The sequence below is a fragment of the Porites lutea genome, chromosome 13 (assembly GCF_958299795.1).
Source record: "Porites lutea chromosome 13, jaPorLute2.1, whole genome shotgun sequence".
NCBI lineage: Eukaryota > Metazoa > Cnidaria > Anthozoa > Scleractinia > Poritidae > Porites > Porites lutea.
The window spans coordinates 622,501-639,916 of record NC_133213.1 but is presented as its reverse complement, the minus strand read 5'-3'; the positions used below and the strand labels follow the sequence as shown (position 1 = coordinate 639,916).

General features: G+C 38.6%; 1 long non-coding RNA gene and 1 pseudogene across 1 annotated transcript; one reads left to right on the top strand and one right to left on the bottom strand.

Moving 5' to 3' along the window:
* LOC140923535 (uncharacterized) overlaps nucleotides 1-17,416 on the top strand; it is a 45,776-nt pseudogene that overhangs the window by 27,744 nt on the left and 616 nt on the right.
* On the bottom strand, nucleotides 6,335-13,029 carry LOC140923733 (uncharacterized). The gene is made up of 3 exons (XR_012164182.1): nucleotides 12,826-13,029; nucleotides 9,176-9,245; nucleotides 6,335-6,466 (listed from the first exon to the last, which is right to left on the bottom strand). It is a non-coding gene; the product is annotated as an uncharacterized lncRNA (long non-coding RNA).

Sequence of the window (17,416 nt, the reverse complement as noted above, 5' to 3'; positions counted from 1 at the left end):
GGCTTGAAACCACTGCAAAAACCGTGAACGATCAAACTTGCCCAACGTTGGATCAAACAAGATCGAGATCAGTCAAAAAAAAATATAGAGAATTGAAAGTCAAAAAGATTACTGCAAAGACTGATCAAACAACGTGAAAGACGCTGAGATGTACAATATTTCGACTGGCCAATACCAGTCTTCATCAGGTTTATTAGGACAAATCACGAGTTTACAGAATATATACTGCTGTAAAACAATAAAAGGAAATTACCTATGATATGACGTGATACGGTGTAGTTACTAGAAAAAAAGAACGGAAACTGAACCTGTAGTTATATCCAAACTGCAGTTTCAGAACACTTTCTTAGCAACAATCATTCTGTTTCCCATATGTTACTTATACCTATTGAAAAACTTAATAATGAACGCGATTCTTTTAGCAAAGCGCGCAAAGCGCATCTCATCCAAAAAGATAAAACAATTGAGCCTCTAGGAATTAACAAACGTGAAGAACAATAATCTATCACCATATATTACGCAGCTTGTATCAGTTTTCAATTTCAGTTCTTTTTTTCTAGTAACTACACCGTATCACGTCATATCATAGGTAATTTCCGTTTATTGTTTTACAGCAGTATATATTCTGTAAACTCGTGAATTGTCCTAATAAACCTATTACCATCAACTGACGTGATACAACTCACTTTGACTCTGAAGATTACTACCGCACAGGTTGTCGAAACGTCAGTCACTGTCAACAACAACAGTCCGATTCAGGACTACGTTCACCCGGACGATCAATCTCAACCTACTTTTGAAATGACTCCTGGGTTCAAATTTTTCACAGTTTTACTAAATAAATTCTCCATGTAATTAGGTAAGTGTGTAATTTAAATACATTTTGGTTTTGCACACCAAAATTAATTTTTGAAGAGCCAACCAATTAATGCTAATGGAAGTCACTAAAAGGTGACTTCTGAAAAACTTAAACTTGGAGCACTGACTAGTCCTCTTCAACTGTGGAGCAGACCTACCCAGGATCCTGAATGAATACAGGTCTGTCACATGAAATACAACTGTATTTCGTTTAAGCCTTGCACGACCAACAAGTCTGACTCAACGTTTTTCGGAAAAGGGCTCCAGCAGTCGCCATGTTTTTTATTTTCGCGGGAACTCTTCTCCCCGTACGCATATGCATGCTATGTACGGGAAAACTGTGAGCGTGTGCTCAAAATTAGCCATTGGAATACTTTATGTCACGAAAAATAATTTATGCATTTACTTTGATGCGAATGAAAAGCGACATATAAAAGTGACACACATTTCAGACATTTTATCTGTCTGGGGCAAACAGATAAAACGTCTGGACAAATATAATTTAACAGGAGCAATTGAGTTCGTTTTATACATTGCTTTAGCGTTGAAGAAAATTGCTAGCAAATTCATGTGAATTAAATTCGTCTCTAATGCGACATATAAAGAGGGCCTTATAAGCCCATTGAAAACAGATCATCTGACAGGATGCTGCAGTAGGGATCCACATAAGTTGCTAACACACGCATCCTCTGCATAATCAGAGCTTTTTCTGCAGAAAATTGTTCCCTATTACATTAGTGATAAAGCAGCTGCCTTAGCTTACAGCCCCACAAGCAAAAATTCCAAAGACTTGCAAAGAATTCTTGAAGACCAGGCATTCCAACTTATTTTAAGCGAAGAGCCTGGAAACTAGTTCTGTGGAAAATGCCTGGTTACTAAGCTAAGCACATTCCACGCAAAATGGGAGACAGGTATCTGTTGCTGGTTGCAGGTTGAAAAACTACTTAGCACTTCGGTTAGCCTAAATTAGCTTAGGTTGCTTGGGGTTACCGGTAGCCTTTATACTGGGGTTTATTCGACTTCAACTCAATTAACGGTCAGTGTAAAACGCAGACTGCAGACTATTGTTTTCACCATGCAAATGAGAACGTGACAACAAAAATCCCATTGTTTTCTAAAAACAATAGTCCGCAGTCAATCCGCGGTCTGCATTTTACACTGCCCCCTCAAATAAACAAGTCGATCGTTTCAACCTACATGTATAACCTGCAACCTGCAGAATATACCTGCTCCAAAATGAGCTAAAGTGCTATAGAAAAACTGTGCAAATGCAGAAATACCTGTCAACAATTTATACCATAAAAAGATCAGACAAACAAATGCCAAAGTTGGTGAAAGTATTGTGCATTATTGAAGAGCTTACAATGTGGGTAAGACTTTGAAGTGCTTTTCATTTCACAGTTGTTCGGTGCATTCAAAAGGTTTTACTATATCAATAATAATTTTGTTAACTGTTGAAATTTCTGCATAATCAAGTGTGTTTTCCACATAATCGACACATCTTCCCACATTTTACCTCTGAAAATTTCTGCATGTAATTTGTTAGTTTTATCTCCACCAGTCAGATGGCATATGAGTGTATCTTTTGCAGCTGACAAAGAAATTTCCCTCCATAATTTTGGTAGTCAACATGGCTAGTAACTAAATTAATTAAGGAATTTCACTCGCCACAACCAGGGCTGTCATTAAGGTTTTTAGAAAGTCAGGTCTCTCAGGGAAAGTAGCCAGTCATAAATCAAACAAATCTTCTCATAACAGATGTGTTTCACTAATTTTCAGACTGAGAGTAGCCGGTTGATTTTACTGTAGTAGCCGGCTATAAAAGCCGGTTGCCGGCCACTAATGACAGTCCTGCACAACTGAAAATCCAGTGGTACTTGGCTAGCTGACCACCGCCAAGTCTAACCCTGGCCACAAAAGGGACAATCCGAACACCCCCATTGTAAACATGTGCAATTTCAAGACTCTGTTAGTTCTCATGTACGCCAGACTAGTAGAAAAAAAATTAAAGCTGAAAATTAAAGCTACAGTTCTTGACTGAACACCAAATGTAATGAGTAACAATTCTGTATGATAATGTCAATCATTACATTGGTGAATATTTTTATGCCATCAACTTCAAACCCAAAGTCTGAATTACCTGCTCATTGCTAATAGCCTTGGCTATTTTTATTTATGACTGACTCTTGTCTAGAAAGCTGTGGACTTGAACTAAACTTACAATATTAATGCCTCTCAACTTAATTAGAAAAATCATTTTCGCTAACTTTGATATACATGTATGCTTCATCTTTTTATGGTATTTGTTGACAGGTATTTCTTTATTTCTAAGCACTGACATCTGTAGCTTAGTAACTAGGCATTATTCATGGACCAGTTTCCAGGCTCTTCGCCTGAAGTACCGCTGGGTTGGAACGCCTTGAGATGAAAAATTTTGTCACGTTAACAAATTGACATCAGTTTTTCATGCGTCTGTCCTGTTATTGATCATGAATTTCATCATAACATTGTCATTTCAAGTACATGTAGCTGTGGATCCACGAGGCGATTGGCCAAGTGGATCCCCACACTACTCTGACAATCTTACAGGACTGTCCTGTCATGTATGCATTATGACAACAGGACAGGACAGATCTACGCATTAAAAACTGACTTCAATTTGTTTTCTACGATAAAAAACTGTCTACTCTTCGCTTATTGACGCATCCCATACCCCATAACTTATAAATTCATATATGTCCGTCCGCTTTTGACAATGAAAATTAGCCAATGAGCGAGCAAGAATTTCTACAGTTGTTGTGAAAAACAAAATGCAGTGTTTTCACTGTTGTTTTAGGAGAAAATGTTTTATGGTTAGTAGAAAGAGCTCTTTTTCACTATAGCCATAAGCCCACTGGTAGGAAGTGACAAAATGTTATGTCAAGTCTCCAATTAACTAAGGGAGCTATCTATTTGACGAAAACTCCATTTCAGCTACACAATATTTTAATGCCTTTACACGTGGAATCTGACTGTCGCATTCCCAGCACGGCAGACACGGGGTGCAGCGTAGTTGGGTTCGCCAGGTCAACCACAATGCAGTAAAGCTTAAGGATGGACTGCAGACTCTTATAAAGTGTGTTTATTGGACTTAATTGGGAGTCAGGCTAGCCGACTTGTTACAACAGTTGCGGTGAAAACTAAAAAGAAACGCATGATTGTCTAAGCTAAAGAAACGTACTAAATTATAAATCTGACAAAAGAAAGCACAACGACAAACTGATAGAAATGTAACGATCGTGACTTACATCTGATCTTGACTCCTGGGGTGAGAAAACGCCAAGTTGTGAAAAACTCCAAAGGACTCCTTTAAAACTCCAATTTGCTCCAGGGACAACTCCTTAAAACTAAAATGTTTGCGTGGAAAAAGACCTAATATACTTTGATGACGAAAAGGAAACTAAACTGAAACAACCCTTTGTGTGGCTATCCAAAAAAGGATATTTATAATCACGCAATCAAAATGAAACAAGGCTACATTTTACGAAAACAAAAAAGTCATTAAAAATTTCTAAATGTTCTTTGTACAGCAACGTGACACTGACTCTTGTGATCGTTCAGGAGTAGGAATATTTCCATGCAAAAAATCGTCTCGGAAAACTTTGCGTTTTTGTCTTTTGCTGTGAAAGAAAAATTTTATTGGCGAACATATTTTTCATCTGGCAACCCTGAGTACTCCCGGCCTCTAACAGTACCTCTGGAAAAATGTCGCCCTCCCCCGGAAAAAATCATGCAGCGATAAGCCATTTATAGATTTCCAAAGAAGATCCGGACATGATTTGGACAATACTTGAGTCTAATTTCAAATTAACTCTAAAACCCCTCCCCACCCACCCCCGAATAAGACAAGTTTTTTTTAGGGCGGGTGGAAGGAACCTCAGGAAAGGGGGAGTACAGTACAGTTGTCAGTTTGTCAACCTTGTGAGCTATAGCCTTGTGCTCTCCACGGGAGATTAAAGAGAAGGGGGTGCTTCCATATTTTAAAACTCTAAAAAAGGGGGAAAAAGAAGAGAAAGTACGAACAAAAGACTTAAACTTAATAATGTAAAGTGTTATGATTATTGTCCACATGAAAAATTACACGGAAAAGAAAAAAAAAAGTGATGTTTTTCACCTCACAAAAACGTGATTTTTCTGGGTAGGAGTGTGATTTTTCCGGGAGTATTGGGAGAGGAGTACTCAGGGTCCGAAATAAATTTTTTTTGGCAGGCGCCAACTTGCGACTGAAAAATATTTCAGTCATCAGATGGAAAATGTGTTCACCAAAATAGTGTCAATAAATTTGTTCCTTCACAGCAAAACACAAAAAACACGAGTTTTTCAAGACGATTTTTTGCATGAATACATTCCCACTCCTGAGCGATCATAAGAGTCAGATTTCACATGTAAAGACGTTAAAATATTGTGTAGCTTAAAATATGGTGTAGTTGAAATGGAGTTTTCATCAAATAGATAGCTCTCTTAGTTTGGAGACTGCGGACAAAACATTTTCTTCTTACATGCCGTCAGTACAAATCCTTCAGAAGCCACGCAAAAACAAAGCACTTGTTTCTGCAAAATGCACCCATGGTATCAAGTTTTGGGGTCTTAGGGGTCTTTGTTTTCAAGACACCCCACTGGTAACAAAAGTTAAGCTTGAGTCCTGTGCAGTTTTGGCTATTTTTTGAGATCGCTTTTCATTGCAGTTTGCAGATTTTCCATTTCTTAGCATTTGGTTTTCAGTTTTCATCAAAAATACTAGGAGTTTTTTGAATTTGGCATCTGATGTGGTTTTTCAGTTTTTCCTGCAGCCATATAATTATATGGGCTCTGGTTTCTATTCAATCTGAGCGATTATTATACGTCTCCACTAATCTTGAATAGTTGTGAAAATGCAAAAGTTGCAGCAGTTAGCTCCCTCTTTGCAATCACATGTTAGACCAAGCTAGTCGGGTCACATGTAGCAATGCTGGTCACGTCCTCCCACTTGAATTCAACCGGAAACAAACTTGTTTAGTGAACCTTTAAACATGTACTTTGGGGAAATTATAAGGATGTTACATTCAGAAAGCCTTAACTTTTTTATTTTAATGAATATACCTTCGTAATCTACAATTCTTAAGCTTTCAGAAAATATATACTTTACTGGGGTTTGCATGAAATGTGGCACGAACAAATTATGGTCATTTGGGGTATACTGATACCTTATATGAGCCGTACGAATGTAAGACTGTCAGTAAGCTCAAATCTCTGGTCCATCCAGCTGTGTACATGTAGTGATCTAGGAAGGGACCCAGGGACCTCCTGTATCAACAATGGCCTCCCCGGCGGCCGTCCCCTGGCTGCTGCCCATATAAAAATTTTTATACTAACCATTTTTATTTTGTCAGTGTTTCGAAAGAAAGACTGTATTCCTAGCAGGCTTACCAAAAGCACTTGATACCATCTTTAAAAAAAAAGAGGAAGCTTCCCAAGTCTGGATGATACGAGTCTTCTCTTCGATGTCCTTCATCTGCTGTAACAAGTTCTCCTTTGTAGACTAGAAGAAAATCATCTTTGGAAAACGTTTTTGTTGTGAACACGCCTCTCCCTAAAGAAACAACAACATAATAAATATAATTATACAAGATTTATAATTATCTACATGTAACAAAAAGTGTGCATGTGGACAATACAGAAGCTTGAACAATGATCGATTTGAAACTTACAGTGACATTATACAAATGCATTGTTTTTTTATTTATTTATTTATTTATTTTTTTTATTGCAAGTAATACACACACAGAAAAGAAACAAAAATTACACAGAATAAATAAAGTAATTAAAAAAAAAACAAAAAAAACAAATAGCGAATTTACACACTTACATGGTAATATACTTACAAACTTACAGTGACATTATACAAATGCATTGTTACAGAAAATAATGTAGGGAAAATTAAACCTAAAATAACATAGCTGTATAATCATAAATAGCTACATTTGTTGGCCTTCCACTGGATTTCTTTGTTTTCAGTTAAAAAATTATTTTCCAAGAGAGCATCAGTAGTTTGGGACAATCTTACCATGGAGCCTAGCCTGCAGGGATGGAAAATTGCTCACCATTCAAATGCAAACTGCAGACTGCAGTCACTGGCCAGTGGTAAAATGCAGACTGAGGTACAAAATACAGACTACTTACAGATTGGCCACATGCATTAATTAATATTGCTATCAAAATTAAAGGAAAGTCACAAAGGCTGGTCACACTGGGTTTTGGCTCGCCTGGTGATAAATAGATAAATTCCACGGTCACAACTTTTTAATCTGTTTCAATGAGTGAAACTGGTGCAGATTAAATCCTTCTGCAGCTCTGGAGGCTCAAAAGGGTTTTTTGGCAGTGCTGAGAATGAATCCCAAGATGCACGCAAGCAAAATTATTACCTACATGTATAAGAAAAACATGCGATACCACGTACAATGGCATTCATGTGCAAGTTGTAAATATGGCCTCCTCAAGTAAATTTAACATAACTGATCCAGAAAATGGCACATGCTAATCTTTTCTATATAACACACTCCAAGCTCTTTATGAAAAATACCGGTATATATGATCTGAATGGATTGTACGGAGAACTAGCATTGGTGATTTGGCACCAGTGTAACAACTACTAATCAACATGTCTGGATCAATAAATCAGTTTCCTTAAAAGTGGCATCCAACAAGAGAATTCTCTCCATAATACTTTGACATTTCCAACAGTCATCACGGTAAGCAGTCTGAATCTCAAGCAATGATTATCTTCTGGAATGTTTGCACATCATAACTTCACAGAACAATGTGAAATCCAATTTCAGAAATGCTCTTGTACATGTTCTCTGAATAAGAACGTGTGAAGCTTTTCGCTCGTGAGGATGAGCTGTCAAGTCAGCCGTTAATTCTTCAAAACACAACACCAGAAACAGAAATGTGAGTGTAAATTGCGATAACCAGAAATAAAGCTTGAATGTCAAAAGTTAGCTTGGTGACCCACCCTGATATTTTTGTATGCAAATAAGAATGATTAGTTATTTCGCATTCATAAACTAAGAAAATTCTAAAAAATCTATAGTGTAGACTTCGATTCCTACAGCTCTTTCCTAAGTAAATCAAGTTCTACAGTATTGTTTTTTCTCCTATCATGTATTAGACTATCTAGAGAATTTGATGGGTTTTTCTAAATAATATTTTAAAAAAAATACTAGGTCACTGAATTGATTTTTAAGTTGCTTTTGAAAAACTCAGAGCTTTAACGGATCTTTTAGCAGCACTGTACCATTGTTATAGCAACCATTGGCACATTGCAAACACCATTAAAAAATTGTTTTATTCAGATGACATCTGATAGGGGCAATAGTGTTGTAATCTGTCTTCATTGGACACATAATTATTGTTAACCATGGAAAACCATTCAATTTGTTAGCATATCTGGCTTACAAACGAAGAGAACCTTTTTAAAATGTGATTGCTGCATTTTATATGTAGGACATTAATGACCAAATATGTGTCAGGAAAGAATTTAATATTTCGTTTGTATGCATTCACACCAGCCTACTTACGGGGACAAGGATATGGAAACACATCAGAACTGTGGGGTCTGTTCAGTTAGTGGGGACATTTTGAGGTCCCAAGAAAAAAGTCCCCTTAAATCAGCCTTTTATGGCATCTAAACCATAGAGCTGGAGTCATTAAAGAAGTCCCCAAAAGTTGGTGAAAATGTGTAATCAGTTGTGAAACATGTGGATGCTGAAAATTTTCATGAGGGTAAGCCCTAAATTCAAATGTGAATGATATTAAAGGGAGCTAACAATTAAGTGATTTCAGCAGTATAATATTGTCAGTGTTACAGTTTACCCTCGGTGTGGAATTTACCCCTTACTCTGGTCTGGAGGGCACCATCTGTGTTTTACACGGACCAAATAAAAAAAACAGCAGTTATCCTCTAAGATAAAGATATCTGCTTTAAGTATTACTAGCAAGGCCTTTTCCTTCTGAAGAGTTTGAGTATACATGATGCCTTATTTGGGCAAAGGTGATGAAGTCAGAGGTGGAACAAAGGCCATCGCTCCCCCCTCAGGCCAATTTGGGCTGGAACAGATGCTACATGTACATCACTTGATTTTAAATACTGTAAGCTTGGAAACTAACCACTCACAGGGTAGTAAGCTTGTATTATAGCATGTGGACCCTTATTATAAAATAACCCTCCCAGCATAATTTATTATCAAGAGCATTATAGTACATGGGATTTAGCTAAAAAAACTAGGCATTCAAATGTTACCTATGAATTCATTAATGAACCTTTCTTCAAAGCCTTCTTGGTCTTCGCCTTGAAATCTTCCACAAGGTTCCTTAAAAGTGACAGTGAACTTCAAATTAGCAACCTATTTTTATATTCCAGAAAATCTTGCAAATTAAAATGGGTAAGGTAAAGTCTGCATGAGAGCCTAGGTCAGAGCTTGATCTTATTTGCCTCTTTCCCATGCCCCAGAGATTTCTAGGGGAGGTTTTTTTAGCTCACGCTGATTGAAAACAAACATGGCCTTGTGTGTCATGGTTTTCTCCTAGGCAGCAAAATTTTGTTCTTAGAACCAAAATACACTTTTGAAGAGCTTGAAACGGTAAGGAGTAATTCGCATCAAGAAGAGTCAGCGAATGGTTCTTCAGGGTGATTATAATGACTCAGAAGCAATGATATTGTCCTTTGGGTTGCACAAAGGTCTGAATCAAAAGTCTTCCTGAATAAGACTTAGTAGCATGTTAACCAAAACTGCATGCGCTATGGAACAAATGTGGACAAGATCAAAATTATGGACTTTTTTATCCACAGTACGTATGACAATATCACCAACCTCATTCCCAGGGTCCTCTCTCTTCCTCAAGAAAGTACCCTGGTTACAGCTGGTCAGGTGTCTATGCATGCCAACCCAAGCCACACAGAGGGTGGGTTCTCAACTTAATTTTGTCATTACTGTCTAGGGAGGTGAATGTTCCACTGCTACACAGACATTATTTTGAAAGGGAAGCAAGTTATTTGTCAGAGATCCTGCCTGACCAGTGCTTCATCTCAACCTGAACCTCTGTGAGTGTGAGATGTTGATTGAGAGGGAACTTTGCTTACATTTCACTGCTTTTTTTAAATAACCGTCAACAACCTGCAAGGGATCAGTTTAATCAGTTTTTCACACCAAAAGATTTAAATAACCGTGAAATTATCGATGGGATGCTTTCAAGCAGGAGCTACTTTGTTGACTGAGAATTGGATTTACCACTAAACAGTTTTAAACGAAAGCCGCTGGATTTTGCAAATGTTCAACAAAATTTTTCACTGCAAGAGAATCGAATGACCGTCAAACTTTCGATTGCATGAATTCAATCAAATTCGAAGCTAGTCTCTTTGCCAAACACTGGACGTATCAAACTGTAAACAAATGCATCAATGCCTCCGTTGTGATTTTGCCAATCGAAAAATATAAGCTGCTTAATCAAGCTTATTCAGCACACAGACGTTGTTGATGTCAAGTTCAAGGAAATGACAGTCAAACTGTTGATGGGAATAATTCAGTCAAATCCAAAACTACCTTTGTAGGTGCACGTACGACGTATTTAACTTTAAATGAATGAGTACGTTGTGATTTCGCCGAGTGAAAAAGAAAATTAAATTCACTGTGCGGTCCATTTATTGTTGTGGTCGTCATTTCCAAGTTCTTTGCCAAAGTTTTTCACACCCAAAGAATTCCAAAGACCATCCAACTGTCGCCAGGAAAAATTCAGCCAAATGCAGAGTTAACCTTTTAGCCGAGCATTGAATGCATTGAACTCCAACATCGAATGTGTCAGCCTTCGCTGTGAGTTTTGCCGATCCACAACGGGGGGGTTACAAATTTTGCTCCCTACTGGGTTCAGTAGGTGAGCTCAGTGGAGACAAACTTTAACTTTCCAGTCCCTCGGACCTTCAATCATCTGCTAAAATCTAGCACACATGTGACCAGCCATAACCAGGGTAACCATTTACTTTCTTGAGGTAGAGAGAGGACCCTGGGAACAATGTTGCAATAATTATCACTAGTTCAACCAAATGTATTGCTTATTAAATTAGCATTCTCTTATAGAGGAATTGCTTTCACAGCATTATTAATATAAACTTTTCAGCTTTCTTTTGTGTTCTCAACAGATGGACAGCAACATGCATTTGGATAGCGAACACGACGTATTTCTGGCTGTCATTTGTCTCTGCCGAAAATAACGTCTGAGAACCAGAGCCAGGAAACGATCTCTGTAACGCCAATCGCAGTTTAGCTCAAGTAGCCCCAGAACTACTGCACAAGGTATTCGCTACGAGGAGCACTCAAGTGTCATTCTGTCATGGAATCTGATTGGCTAAGGAGAATCAAAAGTCATTGCATCACAGAAATCGTTTCCTGGCTCGGGTTCACAGATGTTAACTTTCGGCAGGAGACAAGCGATAGCCAGAAATGTCTGCGTTCGCAGGCTATGAATCAAATTGTGTCAACAATCATTTTGAGACTGAGAAAACTTGAATTTTTTTAAATAAATCAATGAATTGGTTTTGTTCAATTCGAGACAAAGCAGTGGTTTCTTACTTAAATTATTTCCAAGACCAATTTTGTGTTTGGTTTAGTCTCACTTAACTGCTGACTGAGACTGCTCAAGTATTTTTTCTGAGTCATTTTCTAGTAAAGAAACAGCTTTTTCATTCTTCTTCCAGACTTTTGTACCTATTCAATGCCTCAACAAGACATTTTTTGTACCTTGTTTCTCCCCAGTCGCACTAAAAAGTACCGGTACCTAGTACATAATTCTCAAAAAATTTTTACGCGTGTAATCTAAAAAATAAATTTAGACTCAATGGCTCTTTAACCACGCAAATGTTTAAAAAAACAGGTTTAAATGGCGTTTGATACTCTACAGGTAAAGCCATGGAAGGTTTATTAAGCATTACCGGTAATTAAGTTTTACAAAGATTATACGATCGGCCATCGATCAACCAGCGCATCATCAACATGGTGTGGGTGGGAAAGAGAGATTGCGGAGAGTAAAACATCACCAACAGCCTCATCTTAACAATGTGACATTTTATTCGTCTAGTAATTTGTAAATATGTTACAAATTACTTTAAACAAAATGACTTTAAAGTTGGGGCGAAACGTCTTTAAGTTGGGACAAAGCTACTTTGAGTTGTGGCGAAACAACCTGGGGCAAAACAACCTGTTTCCCTTTGAAATGATGACATCATTCGTTCGTCTGTCCTCTGGTAGATCCTAAGGCCCGTTTTAAACGTCAAATTTCACATGTGCCGAATCTAATGCAAATGAGCGAAAACAATAGATTTTTCTCATCAGCATAAATTTAGATAATTTTGGCACATGTGAAATTCGACGTTTAAAACGGGTACGGGCCTAAGTAAGAACTAATCAAAATGCGAGAATAACTTGAGGTATTATGTAATTTAGGGTACTCCATGGACTGGGGGTCAATGTTTCGTCCATCACCGTTTTGAGGCCTATGTCTTGTCAAAAATTTTACAAAGCAAAATTGAAAATATTCAAGGAAAGTGTATTCCATCGGCTTGTGAATTTGTTCACCGTGATATTTTTGTGTCTCATCGTGAGACCGTGGGATTGCCCTAAAAACCGTGTCTCACGGCAAAACTGTGAGACTTGAGAGCTCTGGTCACTCCTGAATTTAAATAAAAAAGTTAGGCGTATTAAACAAGGACGAAAGTGCCGAAACAAGCTAACGAAGGTCTTCTTGTTTACAGCACCTACACAATTAGAAATTACGTTCGGAAACGATCTCGATCGCGGCTTCGCGCTCACAATCGCAGCTTCGCTAAAAAATATCGCTCTGGCACCCAGGGTAGAATAAATCCATTTCTGCTATCAAAAAATAAGCTTAAGCTTAATTTACCTCCGACTGAGTACTCTAGTCAGTCTATTGCTTGGCCACTCCAAAATAACGACTTTTCCTTTATGTAACGAGTGACAGTCCACCATAGATTCCCTCTTTACTTCTTCCCTGATTTACTTGTAACAGGAAATCAACCGCCATCAGGGTACAACAGTGTGAGAGCGTGTTACGCTCTCACACTGTTGCACCATGATGGCGGTTGATTTCCCGTTCGCCATGTTTGGTACAATAATAGAGCAAATCTTATTGGCTTAGATTAATAGCCAATTAATTCTATCCTTAGTAAGCCCTGTCAATTTGGCGGGAAGACTGACATTCCCGCGCTCAAAAGAAAATCCACAATCTGATCGATACTTTCGGAAGAAAAAATAATCATCTTGCGTATAAAATGTCTAGAAAACCTTGGACGGATCATCTAGTGACACTCCAAACATTCACGAACAGATAAACCCTAGTTTCTGTATATAATTTGAACTCACCGCTGAGCGCGGTTGCCTGGTCCTTGTCATCCTACGCTGCATCTTACGTCGGATCGGCGAACTGAAACAAATTAAAACATGTTAAGCGGAGCTAAAACCAGCCATCTCCAAGTTATACCAGATTCTATATAGAGTAAAACAAATAAACAGTTCGAAAACTCCATTTACTGCTAGGAAAACGCCTTAGATTTTTTCCATTTTTGCCAAGTACTATGTGCGTGGATCAACCTGCATATCAAAATTGTATTTACACGTCTATTATTTGCTAAATACATACATGAACTTTATTTATCCTCGAATTAGTTTGCCGAAAGTCTGTTAAAAGAACGTGGAAGTGATACGATCGCGAAAACTATCCAACATAAAGGACATACCTGCATACCGCTCAGTTCACATTGGAGTGGTAGTGGAGTGACAACTTGTAGAACTAGAAGTTGAGTCCCCACAGTGCTCGTCCAACAACTCCCAGTCAATTAATTGTACGTGCTGCGGGAAGGCTTTATAGAGGGGTATCGAGGTATCACATGCTTATGCCTGACTGGCGAAAAAAAGAAAAAAACATTTGAGTAATCAAAACAGCAGCTCCTCACCTGTCAAAACATCCTCCCACGGAAGCGCCAAGGGGTAAACAAACTTCTCAGTTGACCGCGGCGTTGTCTAATTTCACACAGATCGCTACTCTGATAAATTCGTGGGATCATTTGATTGCGGGGACCAAAAGAATATAATAGCAGTCTCATTATCCTCATAGTGGGTAACTTTCTCTGCAGATTAGAGATAGTCATTCTCCGGCCGTATTTCATCCATAAATAGCGCACTCACAAAATAATCAATAATCAGCAACGATTCACTACATTGCATGACATTCGGGAGCCCCAGCTACATTTTAATAAAGTTTACCGAATTTTAGTAGATATATTAGATTTTAGTAGAAACTCTAATGGATTGCAGTCCAAAATCTACAATGTTATATACTTTTGAGCCAGAAAGTGAATTGTATCCATCGGTGAGTAGAAAACTCATCATTTTCGCGGATTTCCATGATTGAGATTCTACGAATCGGACTCTGTACTTGTTGATCGTTTCATTATATTTTAACAGTGAGAGTCAGTCAAACAAAAGGGGACATTTGGTGTCTCTCTGTTTTAATGAGGCTGATTTACTGTTTTGTCAGATAGTCCAAAGTACAAACCTGGAAATCTCTGAGGACAGCTCTCCAACGTGCGAGGTTATTGTAGATTAAAAAAAACATGCTCTAAGGGAAAGTTCATTTAATATGACAAGGGGGGTGAAGATATTGAGGGGGCCTCCGAAAATTTTTAAGACACCCGAAGGGGGCTCTGAAAAAACAGTTGGGCTAGGAGGGGGGGCTCCAAAAATTTGTATACGTGAAAACCAACACATGACTTCATCATACAGATCGGATGGTTTTCAACTCAACAATTTAATGACCTGTGCAACTCAACTATATCACGTGGTTTACAGATGTAACAAATGTAGTCTCAGTAATTATTATACACTCTTGTTCATCCCAAAAATGCTTTAGAAAATTTCAAAAATTAGAAATGCTCACACTTTTTATAATAAAACCACATGCATGTACGGCTGACTTGCAAAAACAGTACAGCACATACATTGCAACTTGCAATGGACTGTTAGAGAAACTTGCAGAGTTGAAGTTGCCACCTGTGAAGCCAACATGGGCCGATTTCACAGATGATGGTCCAGGAGTCGGCTGCAGTAACTTCGAGGTGAGATTCAGGGATACAGAATTGGCACTAATTCATAATAGTGACCATCGCATTCTAGCTTATCCCTCCCGAGAGAACTCCGCTGACAACGACTCAAATGAGTTTCTTTTGCAAGCAATCAGGGATAACCAGCATCCACTGGAATACATAAAGAGTTTGCTGACATGTAAAGAAGTCTCTGTGTACTTTGCTAATCCAATTAATCAGCAAACAGCCCTCCATATTGCAGCAAGACGTGGTGACGTTGAACTTATAAAATTGCTGTTTTTTGGGGGGGCTCATATTAATGGTGGAACTGTTGATCTTATGACACCTTTACATGGGCGTGTCTTGGTGGTCATCCTGACGTCGTAGATGTCCTGATTTCTGAAGGAGCTGATGTATGTACTACTGCTGTATTAGTTTATCCGCAGACCCTCCATTTTACCATGAGTTTGTTGAGATCGCAGTGAGTCAAAGTATTCACCTCATGCTCTGAAAAGTCTGAGTGCAAGGGAGTGGTCCTCACACTCAAGGAAAAAAACGCAACGCAAAAATAAACATCTGAGATCAGACTATTGCTGTATAGCCTGAAAATATGTCCAACTCACTCTGCATGCAGCCATCACAATTCAATACTTTAGTAGCAGGGTTGTGTGAGATGGCTGTATCAGGAGGTTAATTTGTGTAGTATTATAGTCTTTGTCAACGCACACAGCATAACCAGAGATGTAGGGGCTGTGTACCTTGCAAGACAGATATTCCCTTATCTTTCTGCTACCCTCCTCCCCTCGTCTCTCACTGAGCAGAAAGAGAAGGGGATATCTGTCTCGCAGGGTGGGGGCAATATCCTATAAGTCATCATAAGGCTCAAACACCAGTGCTGAAATCTGAAATTGAAATCATTGAAATTTGGTTCCAGTTACTTGGAACGACTTAATTAATCCATGGTGGGCATGCTCCCTCCCTCCCCTCGCTCCCACCATTTTTCACAATAGTGTCCCAAGCATGTTTTATAAATTATAAAAACGGTTTAAGCCTGCATTCAAGCCCAGTGACCTATAAGCTTGTGCTTACTGGTATTTCTAAACAGTTTGTGTAATATGAAGTGACAAGGAATATTTCTACTTCCTTGGGATGGGATGCTAGTCCATTACCGGGTTACTCCCAGCATTGAAGTTATTCACCGAAACTCATAAATACACCCACAGGAAGAGAGGCGCTGTTTTAGTGTCTTGCTCAGCAACACAACACAATGAACCTGATCAGGGATCGAACCTGGCCTGCTCGATCTTGACTCCAGCACATTAGACCACCACGCCTCCCAATCACAAATGTCACTCATTTATATTTATGTAACGTGAGGGCAGGCTAATCGGTTAGGTGCAGGATGAGTAAGGCATCAGCCGAGTGAATTTTCCAAGTAGGGTACCTATTAGCAGGCTATGCTCCAGGAGAAGATTAAGAATGCAACGGTTAACTGAGTAACATGGCCCTGCCCACTACTCGACTGTTGCGGTACCGTTAATAAATGTTATACTTTACTTTGGTGGTTTTTCCTTAATTTTTACCAGCAAATGCACGTAACATAGATGGAAGTACCCCACTGTGTTTTGCTTGTGCCAAAGGATCCCTTAAGTGTACCCGTCTTTTAATAGAAGCTGGGGCTGAAGTGAATCCTTCATTGACAGTTACCTTCCCACCCCTTCATGAGGCTGCATTAAATGGACACGTTCACTGCCTAGAAATACTAATGCAGATGGGTGCCGAATCTGGAGAAATCTGGGAATCAATTTGGAACTGCTTTGCATGTCGCTTGCCTTCGAGGTTATGTAGAATGTGTGTTACTTCATGCTGGGGCCAATCCTAATGCAATCAAAAGACACCAGGCACCTTTGCATACTGCAGCTCTAGGCGGATATGAAGACTGTACCTCACTGCTTATAGATTACGGAGCAAACGTTTACCAGAGAAACTTACAGAGTAAAAGGCCCGCAGACTTAGCTACTGATACAACATGCAGAAAGATACTTCTAGCTAAAGCTGGTGCGTAAATGAAACTAATAAAAAAAGCTTTCACTCTAGTAGCCCTAAATCTGTTTAGTATCTACAAAAAGAATTCCTGAAGGGGACCCTCTTAGCAGCACTCACTGAGTTATTATTTAATTATTTTGTTATATTTTTTATTATTTCAGTTTCTATGTCAAAATTCGTTTTCAAAGAAAATGGCAAATAAACAGGAACAACTTGTGAAGAACGTATTTTTGTCTTGCATGTGGCTCTGAGCAGGTTATTATTCACTGACCAGAAAAAAAGTTTCTTTAAATCTACCTCTTAGGGCTTAATTTAGACTTAAGCCAGATACCCAGAATATGGAGTCTG